Source organism: Corapipo altera, unplaced genomic scaffold (assembly GCF_003945725.1).
Source record: "Corapipo altera isolate COAL_440 unplaced genomic scaffold, ASM394572v1 23b, whole genome shotgun sequence".
NCBI lineage: Eukaryota > Metazoa > Chordata > Aves > Passeriformes > Pipridae > Corapipo > Corapipo altera.
Genome location: NW_020884885.1, coordinates 12277156 through 12291257, shown reverse-complemented (window position 1 = coordinate 12291257; position 14102 = coordinate 12277156). Strand labels below are relative to the sequence as shown.

Genomic DNA, 14102 nt, shown 5'->3' with positions numbered 1-14102 from the left:
TTTACTGATAAACTATTCTTTTCCTCCTCATTATTTCAAAACCAGGCCCAGTGTCATTACATTAGTGTAAGATAATGTTGCAGACCAATACAATGAGTCAGCAATCAAAACAACATGTTCTGCAATCCCACAGAGCTTGTTCTTTTGGTTTGTCATGGAATTGCTGGGACATCTCCTCTCTCCCATCCTCCCCTTGCTTGCATGCCACTACACTGCTTTAAGATTTACTTACCAGTTGTCAGCCCAGCTTGTTTCAGAAAGAAGAGGGAATTCATGTGTAAAGTACCCTGGGTCTCAGAAACACAGAAACATGTGCTGGAGAAGGTTAGTGCCTGGTTGGCTGACTTCAGCAACAAGGAAAGGAAGATGCTCAATTAACTGGAACTAAGCGAAAAAGAAATTTCGGTTTTCTATATCTTTCACTTATTCTTAAAAGAACGTTTAGACAATTCAGCACATAAGAATGTCATTGTACCCATATTCCTACGGAGAGACTTTACCTACAATACACTACTAGACCTGTGCAGGCCTTCCCTTCATATTTCAGATATTTGAGTAGTGGATTGAGCTCATATAACCAACCAAATAGTACAAAGAAAGCAGTTTCCACATTAGGTGAGATTGAAGGCATATGGGGCATTACACTATGAAATGCAATTGAAATTGAAGGACCACTAAGATGAAACACTTGACATTCTTTTAACAGTTTAACTACTGGGGTTTTTCCTTAAAAAAACGACAACAAAAAAACAAACCAAAAGAACAAACAAACAAACAAACAAAACCAACACCAAACCACACAGTCCAACTGGTGCTAAAGCCTGTTCCCACATAAAACCTGCCAGCACTGAGTATTCCTTTCCATTCTTACCATAAAAATAACAATGGTGTTAGAAACCAAAACTGATCCTGTGATAACATGTTATATACAATGTCATGTACACAATGTACAAGCAAAGTCAAAAAATTGCAAATGTGACAGTTTCAGAATTGAATTTCAGGAAAAGTTCTAAGTAAAATCCAATAAACTAACAAAACCAGGGGAGCAGGGGGAGAGAAGCACAAAGTTTCCTATTCAGTGAATCTGTTACAATGCCAAAAACCACCATTTGCTTTAGTCTGCAATATATAGGGAGATAATACTACATGCAAAACCAGAGATAGATGATTAATAACATCTGGACATCATGAAGAGAGTGGTAACATAGTTTTCCAGCATACAAGTGACTGCCCTCCTACTTGGTTTAGGGCATCACTTCTAAAATTATATTTCACGCATCAGAATACATAGAAATAGTAGTGGAGCAAATGTGTTGTCTTTTTCACCAGAACATGAAAGTTTCATCTCCAGGCAGAACATTTCTCCCATGCTTTCATCCAGTCAACATCTCTGCTTTGATGGTCTCGTTCCATACTTCAATTCTAAAATCAGGATAAGACTTTAAAAATCACGAGTTGTCATTTCTTCACACACGCCCACTTTTTTTTTTTTTAGCCCTCATTACATGCAGATTGTTCCCCATAGTTAAAAGAGAGCATAGCTCATTGCCTGATGAAAGAGATTCCTGTGCTACATGCAATGGGGGCTTGAGGAAAGTACAGTGAGGGAAAACTACGGCAAACTGCATCCTGCCCAGAAAGGTTTGCTTGTCATAATCATAATCCAGTAAATGCACATGCAACACAGAAACATCACTTCCAGAAAATGAGGAGAAACACACCTATAACCAGTTCTCCTTTCTTCCTTAATCTATCTTTAAAGCTATTATGCAAAACCAGTGGGAAATAGAGGGACTGACTGACAGGATGCAATAACATAAAGTGATTTGATTACTCTGAAGCAGAGCCTTTTCATTAAGTTTTAAGCTTTACAGCACAGGATCTATTACAAGAAGGGTCATTATACTTCTTTGTACCAAATGGATCATCCTATTTGATGTGTCCTTGTATTTATAAATCTGACGTAATTCCCCATTTCTTTACATACATTACATATGTATACTTACACATAGAAGCCCCTCAGCATCTGGTTATTCAGTAGAACTGTATTTTGATCCACATCTTTTTACACTAAATATCCTGCTATGCCATATTTAAAAGAGATACCATATCCTTCAATATTAGTCATTCATATTCATGTAATTGAGAAGGCGGGAGTACCTAGTAACTCCATTTGGAGAATGAAGCACCTTTGAAATGTATTTACAGATGGTTTTCTTAGCTCATTGGGAATGCTAAGTACTATCAGTGCAGCAATAAAAAAACAAAAACAAAACAAACCACAAGAGCTCTGATTCTATTGAAATACAATGGTATTTTATTTCTATTATTTAATGGAAAAATGAGAAAGGCTACAACAGTCATACTGGTCCTGCAGAAACTGCATTGGTGGAAAGGGGTGCGGGTGGGAGGATAAGTGCCAGGTTTAAACACCGAGTAGCACCAGAGCAATATGACTGATAGATCTCCAGAAAATCTGGAGTGCCATGAGCAATGCTAGATAAGTAATTTACTTTGGTCACCTGAGTGCTTAGAAGCACCTCCATCCCAAAAATTAATGGCCTACAAGAACTCATTTGAGATTGGCACTTTGTTCTGTATGAGTTACTGTTTGGTTCTACATATTTCATAAATTCTGCAGTCAAAAAAAAGGAAAAGGAAGAAGCATTCAAAAGGATAATGAGAAGCAAACAGATGAACTTCACATAAGTCATGCACAAATCCTAAAATTTCTGTTCTGCTACCTCCTACTTCGGCTAACAGCAGCAGAAGCAGCTTTTTGCTTACATATTCATCATTCCAGAGCTGACTGAAATGCAAAGAAAAAAACTAGACAAGATTTATGAAAATATGGAGGCTTCTACTGAAGATATTGTATGAGCTATATTTCTTGTCCATTCTAAATACTTTCCAAATATTTTAGCTTGTTCAATACAAAGATGTCTCTTCCTAGAAATTGTAATACCTTTGAAATGAAAGGAGTTTTCTAGTGCTACTTAATTAACATTTTCCAGCAGCCTTATAGATCATTATTTTGCGAGCATTTTTACTGTGGAAATGGCAAGGGGAGAAGGCAGGGTGTGGGGGGGGGAGGAACAGAAAAGGATATAAAACGGAGATACAAATTACAAGAAGACTTTACAAACACCACACTCCTATGCACCTTGTACTAATGTTTTTGCCTTTTCCCCCCACTTCAAGCAAACAAGCAGGAAACAAACAAGGAAACAGAAGGGGTAGACAACCCTCTGGACTTACCTTTTATACAGTCCCTCTGTAAACTTCTCACAAAGAAATTTAAATTCCTCTATCTGGATTTGATTCTTTCAGCTTTTTTCGAGTCACATAGAAGCAAAACAATTAGTTTTCAGAGGTTCCATTTACTGCTCTTCCATCCCCAGTAAAATGCGTCCAGGAGACGATGCCAAAAGTAAGCCCAGAACTCAAAGGCAATTGGAAAACGGAGCGTAGGGGGTTGCTGAAAGACCAGATTGTGAAATTCAGTAGCTTCAGCACAGAAATATCCTACTGTACAATGTACCTGGCTTCTTGCTCACCAAAAAACTGTAGTGCAAACTGTCAGTAGTAGCCTCCAATAGCTGCTCTGTGTGCTGCAGATGGTATGTCTCACTGTTACCTTCCCAGATGGGTAGAGGATTCAGAGATCAGCAAATCCAGGGGGTCGCCTCCAAACCAGGTGGATTGCCAGCCACTCATTCACTCAGTCCAATTAATCAAGACAAGAACAGCTCAGTCACCGGAGGTATCTCCTTCCAGGGTGCACAGGATTATGGCAAGGTTATTAATCTTGCTTTGCTGCATCCCCCCCCACCCCCCTACATTCAGCAGCCTGCACTGAGATGATTGCCAGCTCTGTCTCTGTCCCTGTTCTACTGCATTTTGCTCAGCCCTCTGTTGCTGCAAGTGAAACACAGAGGAGGGAGGAATACTAATAAGGTGGTTAGCTACAGTTTCTTTAAGGCATTCTACATACTGTGTGTGCGTGTATGTGTACGTGCATGTGTGTGTGCATTTTCCATGGGGTGATCTGGATTTCTTGGCAGCTGAAATAGGACTTGTTTCTACATCAAAGTCTGAATTAATCTGGATTATCACTTAATGAATATCAGAGCCAGCAATTGTATTTTACTTAGGATAAGAGGAGGGCACAAAATGGTCTAGAAGATTAGGACAGCAGTAGTGGTTAAGGGAAGGGGGGCAGGGGGAAGGAGCAGGGGTTGGTGGTATAGAAACCACAGTATACCCAGAGGAGCATATTCAGTTTGAAAATTTGTTTCAAAGCAACTCGTTTTAGCCATGTTTTAAAAGGTCATTCTTATGTCCTATACCAGTAAGGATTTTCAAATCAGCACTATATTATCCATCTCTAGATTAGACAGCAGTATGCAGAGTCAAGTAAATATTTTTAGAAAAGAAAGGATTTCTGGCAGGAAAAGAAAAATTTAGAACATCAGTGAAGGCAGACATCCAGCACTGCATTTATGAAGGTGCTTAAAATTCCCTCCTTTGCTGAGAATCGCCCTGCTGAAACCTTTCACTTGTGAAATGAGTTTAGAATTCTCAGTCCAACAACCAAACCAGATTTTCCATGCAACGTCCAAGTAACAGACCTGCACTGGTGCATGAACCTAGGTATTCTGCTGTAGCAAGTATAAGTCCTAACTGTAATTCACTCATGAAATTTGAAAGCAGTCATACTGCCTTTGCTTTCCCACAGGTAATTCAGACCCTCTCCATCAGGTTCAGGATGCAAACACTGCTTCCCCACTTGTCATTCATAATTTCAACTTTTTGCAGCAGATGACACTTCAGACTCCTTCAGGAGACTGGAGATTGAGACTCCTTTAGGAACTCGAAAGCAAAAATAAACTATTCCTCAGAAACAGTTCCAGGATTTCTACATTAAACTATATGTGACTGTTAAGGAACCAGTTCATAGGTCAGAGCAACCAAATACACTTGACAGAGCTGCCAAAAGAAATAACTACATGACACGAGTTTGATGCTTTATGTAACAGAAAGAGCTACCACCACAAGTTCTAGCAACCAAAGTGTGATTAACAAGGCGGAAATGCTTGTGGAGTTTTAGATACTCCAGCGATAGGATAGTGCATCCAGGCTTCCTGGTCAGCTGACCGTGACAGTGTTACTGTAGCACAGAGGACTGTAATGTAACGCAGCACTGTCCATAAGCACTGTGGCCACAACACTGACATTGAGTAAAACTCTTCTACTTTCAAGAAAATCCTGCAGTTTCAACAGCCAGTGAACCTGCAAAACCACACAGCATGAGAAGGTTGTGGTATCTGTAAAGAGAAATGTAGGGCACTGTAGGAAACTGTTTCAAAAGATGGAAAACCTGCACTGTTTCACAAATCACACACAGTCACTTGGGCTTTTGTTCACTTTTTCAGCTTAAACTGCATTATAATTTAAACCTAAAATTATTTATTTATAAGAAAGTCCACTGAACTAACAGAAGACATTGTAAATGGTAACTCTGTTTTTCTCTGCTGAAATTATTTTGCTTCTCCCCAACCCTATTCCCAACACTGCATGAGACTTTGCATTTCTGTTTTCTTGACTTATGGACCTTAAGTAGAATTCTTGTTCATCCGCAAACATAACCATGCCTATCCACATAGGAATGTGAGCAGATACAGTAGCTTGGAATGAAGATCCATCTAGCCAGAATTTTGACTGTGTTGGTCACCATCAGATCAAGGGAAGCAAATGGTGGTATTTCCCAAGTACACTGTGCCAACCTTTAATTATCTACCACAAGGAGTTGCAAAGTCAGCGACAGGAACACTCTGTGCACTTTAGTATGCCACTCACAGATTCAAAGTCTTCTATTATAAGCAGCCTGGACTCCTTTCTTCATGCTGACAAGCCTTGATGTATTTAACTGCCCTTCATATTGACTTTGCGCTATTCGCTTGAACACTTGTCACTAACCTTTTTCACCTTCTACAGTGACCAAAATGCCACAGGCATGCCACAAGCTTATAGCACTTCATTGATACTTTCTACTTTGAGAACATGTCATCCCAGAGTACGTACTAACGAAGCTAGTGGTACGTTCTGCTTTCTAAGATTGTGGCATGAGTAATTTGGCTACTCTCAGAATATTAATTTCATCAGTGGCATAACATTTATAGTTCTAACTAGTCAGTTAAGGTTTTGTAAGGAAGACCTCATGTCTGGAATAAAGTCCACTGTGGACAGCTTTTTCCACCACCTTTTTCTAGGTGCAGTCAGAATTTCTTGAGTACATAAAAAAGGTTACTCCAAAGGTAATTAAATCTATTCATACACCTAATATTTATAATCTACGGAACTGGAACAACAGGAAAATAAATAAACTGACTTGCATTCTAGTTTTCATTTCCATGACACAGAATACATGTTAAAGAAGAGGAAAAATATTAAGTGTTGTGCAAGAATAATTTATTGTTAATGGTATCTTCCAAATATGGCTCATCATAATCCCAAAGGTACATGCAAGGACATTTTTCATCTGTTATCTGTCCTTACATAATTTTTTTAAAATCATACTACCTGCTAATTACTTTCACATTAATCAAAAGGAAAACACATCCTTTGCACTTCCAGGAGTTTGCTGCTTTTTGATTTTGTTTTTTCCCCCAGGGGGCAGCACGTGCTGCACTTCAGACCAAACATCTCATCACTCCCCTGACTACTACGGTCTTGCAAGCATCTTTGTTCATGTTCCCACATTATGCTTAAAACAAAGGCAGATTACAACAATATAAACTAGGCAGATATACCACTCCCTTCCCACAACTCCCCCTGCTCCCCCCCCTCAAAAAAAACCTCAAACCAAAACCACAAAAACAAACCCAACAAACAAAAAAGTAAAAATAGAACTTGAAAGTCCCTCTCACTCTGGTCCTCACCTCATTCAGCTGAACTTGATGACCTGTCAGTTAATATCAATATCACACCTCTAAAAACTTAAATTCAGCACAAGTGAAGCCCACAAGCTTATTTCTCAGCAAAGCCCTCAGTAGAGAAAGTACTGACCCAACACAAAAAGCCTCCAAAGTCCATCAAATATTTCTGCAGTGTTTCACTTTTATGTCAACATCATTTGATTTAGTGAACCCCAAATCCATATGCTATTTGCAACAATTTCCCTTTCTTCCTCTTAATTTTCAGTTTCTTTATGAAGTAATAGTCATATTTAAGGCTATAATTTCCACACTGAGAAAACTACTGGCAAGACTATAGCAGGGATGACAGGAGACCTAAAAGGCTTATATAGACAGGTTAAGGTTGTGACCCAGTATGACCAGGCACCTCTGGCTGATGAAGTTTGAGGAGTTACTACTCCCAGAATGTACTACTAGCAGGGCGTACACTACCTTGATGAGCAACCTAGTAATCATCAGAAGCAAATACACGCCAGTTTCTCAGCCATGACTCTCTTTGGTCCAGTCCTGACTTCAAGCCAGGATCAATGGGTGGTGTAAATTTATACACTGGCCTCAAAACTACAGGGACTGTGAAGCAGCACATGTGCCTTCTGCTGCCTCTGTTAGAGGGCAGTGGTAGCTGTTCCTGAGGAAACACAGCACCCACTGCCAGTGTTTGATTTGAGACACCCTCAGAGCTGAACTGTACAATACAAAGGTTCTTTGCCAAGTGATCACAATATTCTTCCTCCAAGGAGCTGTGAAGCCTATTGTTAACCGCAAAGATTTTCAGGAGACAAACAGCGAAAGAAAGTAGAAAAGCAAGCAAACAAGAGAACATATCATCTGAAAGAAAAATTAATTGCTGGCTAACTCATGAAATATTTGCAAAGTTTATATTCAAGACCGGGGTAAACAGATCTCTACTGTTCTGAGCATTGTGTACTGTTGCAACAGACATATGAATAATAGTAACAATTCTTTCATGCTAAACCTCTCCTCCAGGGAAAAAACACAACCACATAACTGCAGCAAAGAGATTTTTCATGTTCTTTATATCTTAAAACTCAGAGTTTGAGAAACACACTATTATATTTTGGTATTATATTTATTGCCCTAAAATAATGATAGGCATTTCATATAGTGGTAGTCTGTTTTTTGAACCAACTACTTTGGAAAATTGAGCAGTTTACATTGTAGGTATTTTTAGTTCCAATAGAGACCTACCACCAGATTCCAACCTTCTGCCTAAAAAATTTATTCTAATTTTTTTGCCTCAAGGCTCTGATTTCAAATTAATCCTGCAATGCTGAAATACAAGTCAAAATCACCTTGATTTCTGCTATTTGGATGCTATTATGTGAAGGCAGATTTTCCAAACCTTATACCTGATTTAGCCAGAAAACACAATTTGATAAAAATCAGTAAAAAATAAGTACATGTTTTCTTACGAGAAACAAGCTTAAAGGCTTGTTTGAAAGCATTAAAAAGGTTATTTTAGAAGTTCAACTCATCATCATAAAAACTAAAAAAAAAATAAAAAAAATAAAAAAATTAAAATAATAATAATAATTAAAAAAAAAATATGCCCACAGACTGCAACCCATAAAATCCTACACAGGTGTTATATTCTGATATATACTTGTTCCCGCACCACACCCCCCCTCAAAAGGAAATGACAGTTCTTGCCTCTCTGGTCAAAAGAGCAGAGGAAGTACTTTCTTCTTTCAGCTTTCAGTAGCCACTGCTGCAAGCAGGATACTCCAATACACAGAACCTCAGCTTTAGCTAACATGAGCATGCTTTTTACATTTGCTTGCATTTATCTGTGACAGTCATTATCTCTCTTCCTCTCTCTAGAGAGATGAGTTGCAAGAATTAAAGGGTACAGTATGCCTTTTACCAAAAAGATTTGAAAAATTGTCTGTATTCTATTCTCACATCATTAAGCACTTACTAAAAACATCTGGATTGTTGGAGTATACAGGTAGCCTTAAATACTGCATCACTGTTAAAGAAACAAGATGAAAGTTACTAAACTAAAACTAAACACCTTGGATTTATCTATCTGATACCAAAGAAACACTGATAACAAAATGATCAGGGTATTACACTGTTACATTTCCATTCCCTAGAAGATCTTGCTACTTAGAAAAAAGATTTTAATTTGATTTTTTTAGTTGGTCATAAATCTTTTTGTGACCTTTAACATACATTCAGGTAAAAAAAATTAAAACAGAAAGAAAAATTAGAAGCTGTGATTACCACATATATCTTGAATCAGTATTTCAATTCTCAAATGCTTTAGTTCTCCAGGAGCTTTGACTAACCTCTCTGTAGCCCTTATGCCCATCAGCAGTTTATTATTTACACTGACTCAAGTTTTACTGACTACAATTAAGAATGCTTAAGGTATGGTTTTGTCAATATTCTTTCTCTCAAGAGACTGCCATTTTCCCTCTAGCCCCAGCTCCAGGTTTCCTTTCAAGTCTCGCTTGTCAGCACAGGAATTCAGCAAACCAGCTTGAGCAATAGTGGGACAGGCATTGCTAAACAAGGCAAAATATCAGGATGAGTGTAAAATTAGTTTTCTTTCATTCAAAAGGTGTATGTGTTTATCTGAACATTGTAGACTGACTCTAGTTGACTACCAAGATTATCAGGAGAGTTCATAAAGCCTTTTTCTATGTTTATGACTGTGCAGTATTTTGGAAAGTTGGTTTAGAATACTTAAAAAGTTTTGAGCTGACACATCAGTCATTAAAATTTGTTTGCATGCAGAAACAACCTAAATCAAAACAAGAGAAAATTAAAAACCCAAAACAACTTCAGGATTCACAAGAAGGACTAAAAGATCTGAGCTCTGAGGTTTACCTATATTCAGAAGCATTCTGTGACAACAAGCCTGCTCCTTCATATATCAAAGTAATTTTGAAATACAGTATTTTAGTCCTTTCTAGCTTAACCAAACTAGGCCTGAAATAAGACATTTCACTTCACAATGGAGACAAAAGCTTGTAAGTGCTTAAGAGGTCACGGCTACTGCAAAATTTGCAAAATAAAAACTACTTTAGCTTCAAAACAGAGCAGCTAAAACTACTGGTATAGAAATAAATAAAAACCTGTACACAACTGTACTTTTAAGACTTTAAGGGCTAGAGTAGTGTGCTCCATGACAAACAAAGCTGGTCCATTAATGTGGAAAACCTAAAGAAGTTACATGTTTAGCCTGACCAAAGAATTCAGTTTATTATGTCCATCTCTTTCAACTAAGTTAATCTCTGAGTTACTGCTCTCTAACATACATTCACCACCTTGCAGTCTCATTTTAAAGTTTGAACCATAGGGTTTCTATCACTTTCCATGGGAGACTGTTCCAGAGCCTAATAGGTCTCAAAGTTAATGCTGTAAAGAGCCGCTGCATGAGCACCGAGTTCTATTACCTCAGAAATGCATACGCTGATAGAGGCTGTTACAGGCTTAGATGACTCATTTTCCTATTAAACAATTTCTGTCAGCCATTACAGCCATGCTCTACACGTGCAGTGAAACATTTTTTTCCACAAGATTTTCCTTTATTCTTCTTACTAGCACCTACGTATCACCCTGGGCAACAGACAGCAAAAGATAGCTTTTCTTGTGCTAAATTTTAAGCTTACAGATGACAGATAAGAGTAGATCATTTTGGACTTAAGGTTATGTTTTTGTGGTTTTTTCCTCCTCACTCAAGTCAGTGCAGCATTTCTAAGTATATGCTTTAGCAATAATAATTTTAATAATATTATGATACATGCAGACGCATCTCTCTTATTGATCACAGCAAAAATAGCATCTACCTATTCTTAAAACAGTAGTCCTTTTACTTATGATTTTACATCTCTATGCAAGTTTGTTCTTTCAGACTCCCTTTATAGTCACTGCTAGCAACAGTTCATACCTCAAGGCACTATAATTTAGTTCATTTTGGGCATCTACATTTGGGAGTAGGAGACCAAACCCTCCAAGGCCCAGAAGTGCTTGAGTGAGCAGCTCAGACAGATAACTTTCATGCAGGTGCTCTTTTTTTCTGTTAGCAGATTGTTACCAAGGATTAATCTGCAATCACATTACAGAAAACATCCGTAGTCCTAGAGCAAGAACATGTCATCTTCTGCTTGAAAATTTTTATTCTATACCTACTTGGCCTGGATGATCCAGAGACAAAGGCTTCTCTGTACTGCAGTCAATACGCAGGCTGACATTCTATTTCTGCCTCGATCACCTGCATGCCCTAGAGTGTGCTACAATTACTAAAAAACAGTTAAGAGAGCCTGAAAAGCTCCATCAAATACGTTTTGGAGATGTAATGAAAACTGATGGAATCAGGTATGAGCTACCTCTATTAGTTGCCATTGTGGTGAACCTGTTCCTTCTGCCATGAGTGGGAGAAAGAATGAAGAGAGCAAGGGATGGGAAGAAAGTACCAATTAAGAAAAGCTTCTCCACAAATCATTTGAAATAAGAGTAATGATATCTTTAAATGAACAGTGTGTCAAGGAGACATAGGGCAAGCTTGAAAAATTGAGACTAAGAAGAAAACCTCAAGAAAAAAAACAACTCCAGGTTTTGCATGAACAGAAAGCTGAAGGATTAAGCAGGAGACAGTACAATTGAAGAGTTTTAAGCTACAATACAGGAAAGGAAGTAAACATCTTCCAGAAAACTTCCAGAAGCACACCCTTGTTTAGAATAACCCTAAACAATCCAACAAAAACTCACCCCCTTCAGTAGCACACTACTCCATATAATAACATTCATCAAAAATAAGTTATGTGCATTCTAAGACTCACTGGGATCCACTGGTTGCCAGTTGCTATCACTGATAGTTTGTTATAAGACTTTGGCTCAAGAACTAATAAATACAAGCTACTCACAAGTTAACTCCAACTGTAAATAATTTGTGGAGGAAAAAGAACACTTGCTAGGTTGCCTGGACTAATTCAGGAGTAAGAGAAAACGTTCTTAAATTTTAAATTGACTTAGGTCCATTAGATGGAAACAAAAGACTGGCAGAAAACGTAGCTCTTGGAGACCTATGTAAACATATGGAAACAAAACAGACTAACTTTTATTCAGGAGCTGAAAGTTATTTTACATAATAAAGAAGTTCTCACTAAGAATTGTCAGATGAAATTAAGGTAAATAAATATTTAGATTGTAAAGCAGAAAACCATGCCTGATAATCAGATCATTTTCAGCTTCGGAAATGTCATTCAGAGGAAAGAGCATAAGTCCTAGCATAGCTCTCACTTTAAATAAGATTAGACAAAGTAAGTGTACAACAGAGAAGAATCTTACACTGAGGGTGAGGGGCATTAGGTCACCTGATGAAGGAAGTCTTTTCCATTGCTAACTTCCAACAAAGAAAACCCAAACAGCTGACTGGGTTCTTCATAAAGCCATGAATAGAGAAGAAAAACAAGGGGTTTGTTTACATGTGAAGTATTAGAAAGACTCCAACAAGAAAATGTTCATTTTTATTTGCCTTTTCCAAAGGACTGTGCACCAAACTATTAAAAAGCTGTTGATTTTATCACGCATAATCAAGGTTACTTGATTATGCCAGCCACTCTAAGCAAAATTAAAAAAAACTTAGAAATACTTTCTCATTGACAGTTTGGAATTTTGCAGAACTGTAGCACTTGTAGATTATACATCCTGTCAAGTAGCTCCTTCAGGCTAAATGTTTAAGAAAAATTAATTCCAAAACTTCAGAAAGCAAAAATTACAGTAAAAAATACTTTGATTTACTAAGCACAGTGTAATAGCTAATCCACTGAATTTTTCTAGCATACTTGGACTTTGGAATCAGACTTTTAATTTCACAGGCAGCTCTCACCAGCATCATAAAATTTCTGTTATCCATATTTTGAAAGTATTTTGAACTTGTAAGACAAGCATGCAAAACCTAAATACACCCAGTTAACACCCATGCAACAGAGAGTTACTTCAGCCTGGCTGAAGATACAGAGAGGCAAAAAGAACCAAAAACTGCAGGAATATAGAGCTTAATTTGCACTAAGTGCTGAAAGGAAAGAAGCAGCAAACATCACAGAAGTCCAAGAGACCAGGCTATTCCACAAGAACTAGAAGCAGACAAGAACTTACAGAAAGAAAGAAGCCAGGGTCCCCATTATGCAAATGTTTAACCCAAACAATGTCCTTCCACAGAAAGAGCACAAACATTTTCTCACATGGTATTTCCACACAGTTATTTTTGTACATTATAGCAAATACAATAAAGTTTTGCACATTCTCTGAACATTGGATACTTACCTTCAGAAGAGGGCTCCAAACAATATAAAGGTTCCCTGAGTTTAGAAGCCTAGGACTCCTAAAGAAATGGAAGAATTTTATACACTCGTCTTTTTTCATTTCTTTACGTTATCCCATAATCAGTATTTCCCATCAGCTAGCTAAAGGCAAGTTAAACATAACATCACATATGCATTCCTCACTTGTCCTGCATTCAGATTCCTCAGGCACTTCTCAGCAGTTTTCCCTTACTCAGAATCAGGAGTCTTTCCCCATAACTCTACTAGCAGTCCTGAACAAGACAGAGCTCCACAGAACAGAAAAAATAACAAACATTCTCTGTTATCTCAAACCCCTTTTACTACCACCTCCTAACGCTCCTCCCAGATTGCAACTGAAAAGCTCCACCTGCCCCACCCAGCTGGGCACTGATTGCCACAAGTACCCCCAAAGAGCTGTGCTCCACCAGCCTGGCACCGACCCCTCACAGCTGCTGGCAGTCAGGGTGTGCCAAACAGCATGAAATCCAAAATCCTGGTCTCCTTATAATGTGGCTCTCATTTTTTAATCTGAAACGTTCTGAACTTCTCTTCCATATGTAAAATGGGGATTATATTACCTCCTTATTAAAGAAGAACAGAAGAAAAAAACAGTAGAATATTAATATTCATTAAACTCTCAGATGGTTTAAGGATAAACCCCATGGAAAAGCCTATTGCTTAATAATTCTGTTCCCATGAAAGCACTTGAAACACTTGCAGCAAATAAGGCACAAGGTCACCCACAGCAAAACCACAAGTTTAACAGCATACAGAGTAAGAATGAGTGATGCAGTCACTGGCATAAAAA

At 38.0% G+C, this 14102-nt stretch overlaps 1 protein-coding gene across 3 annotated transcripts in view; it reads right to left on the bottom strand.

Annotated features, from left to right (window-relative positions):
• LRRC4C (leucine rich repeat containing 4C) overlaps window positions 1-3855 on the bottom strand; it is a 493056-nt gene extending 489201 nt beyond the window's left edge. For all 3 annotated transcript variants that reach the window (XM_027642107.1, XM_027642110.1, XM_027642111.1), the window contains exon 1: window positions 3259-3855. The gene's annotated coding sequence lies outside the window, so the exon portion shown is untranslated. The remainder of the gene's footprint in view (window positions 1-3258) is intronic.
• Between the last annotated feature and the right edge of the window lie 10247 nt (window positions 3856-14102).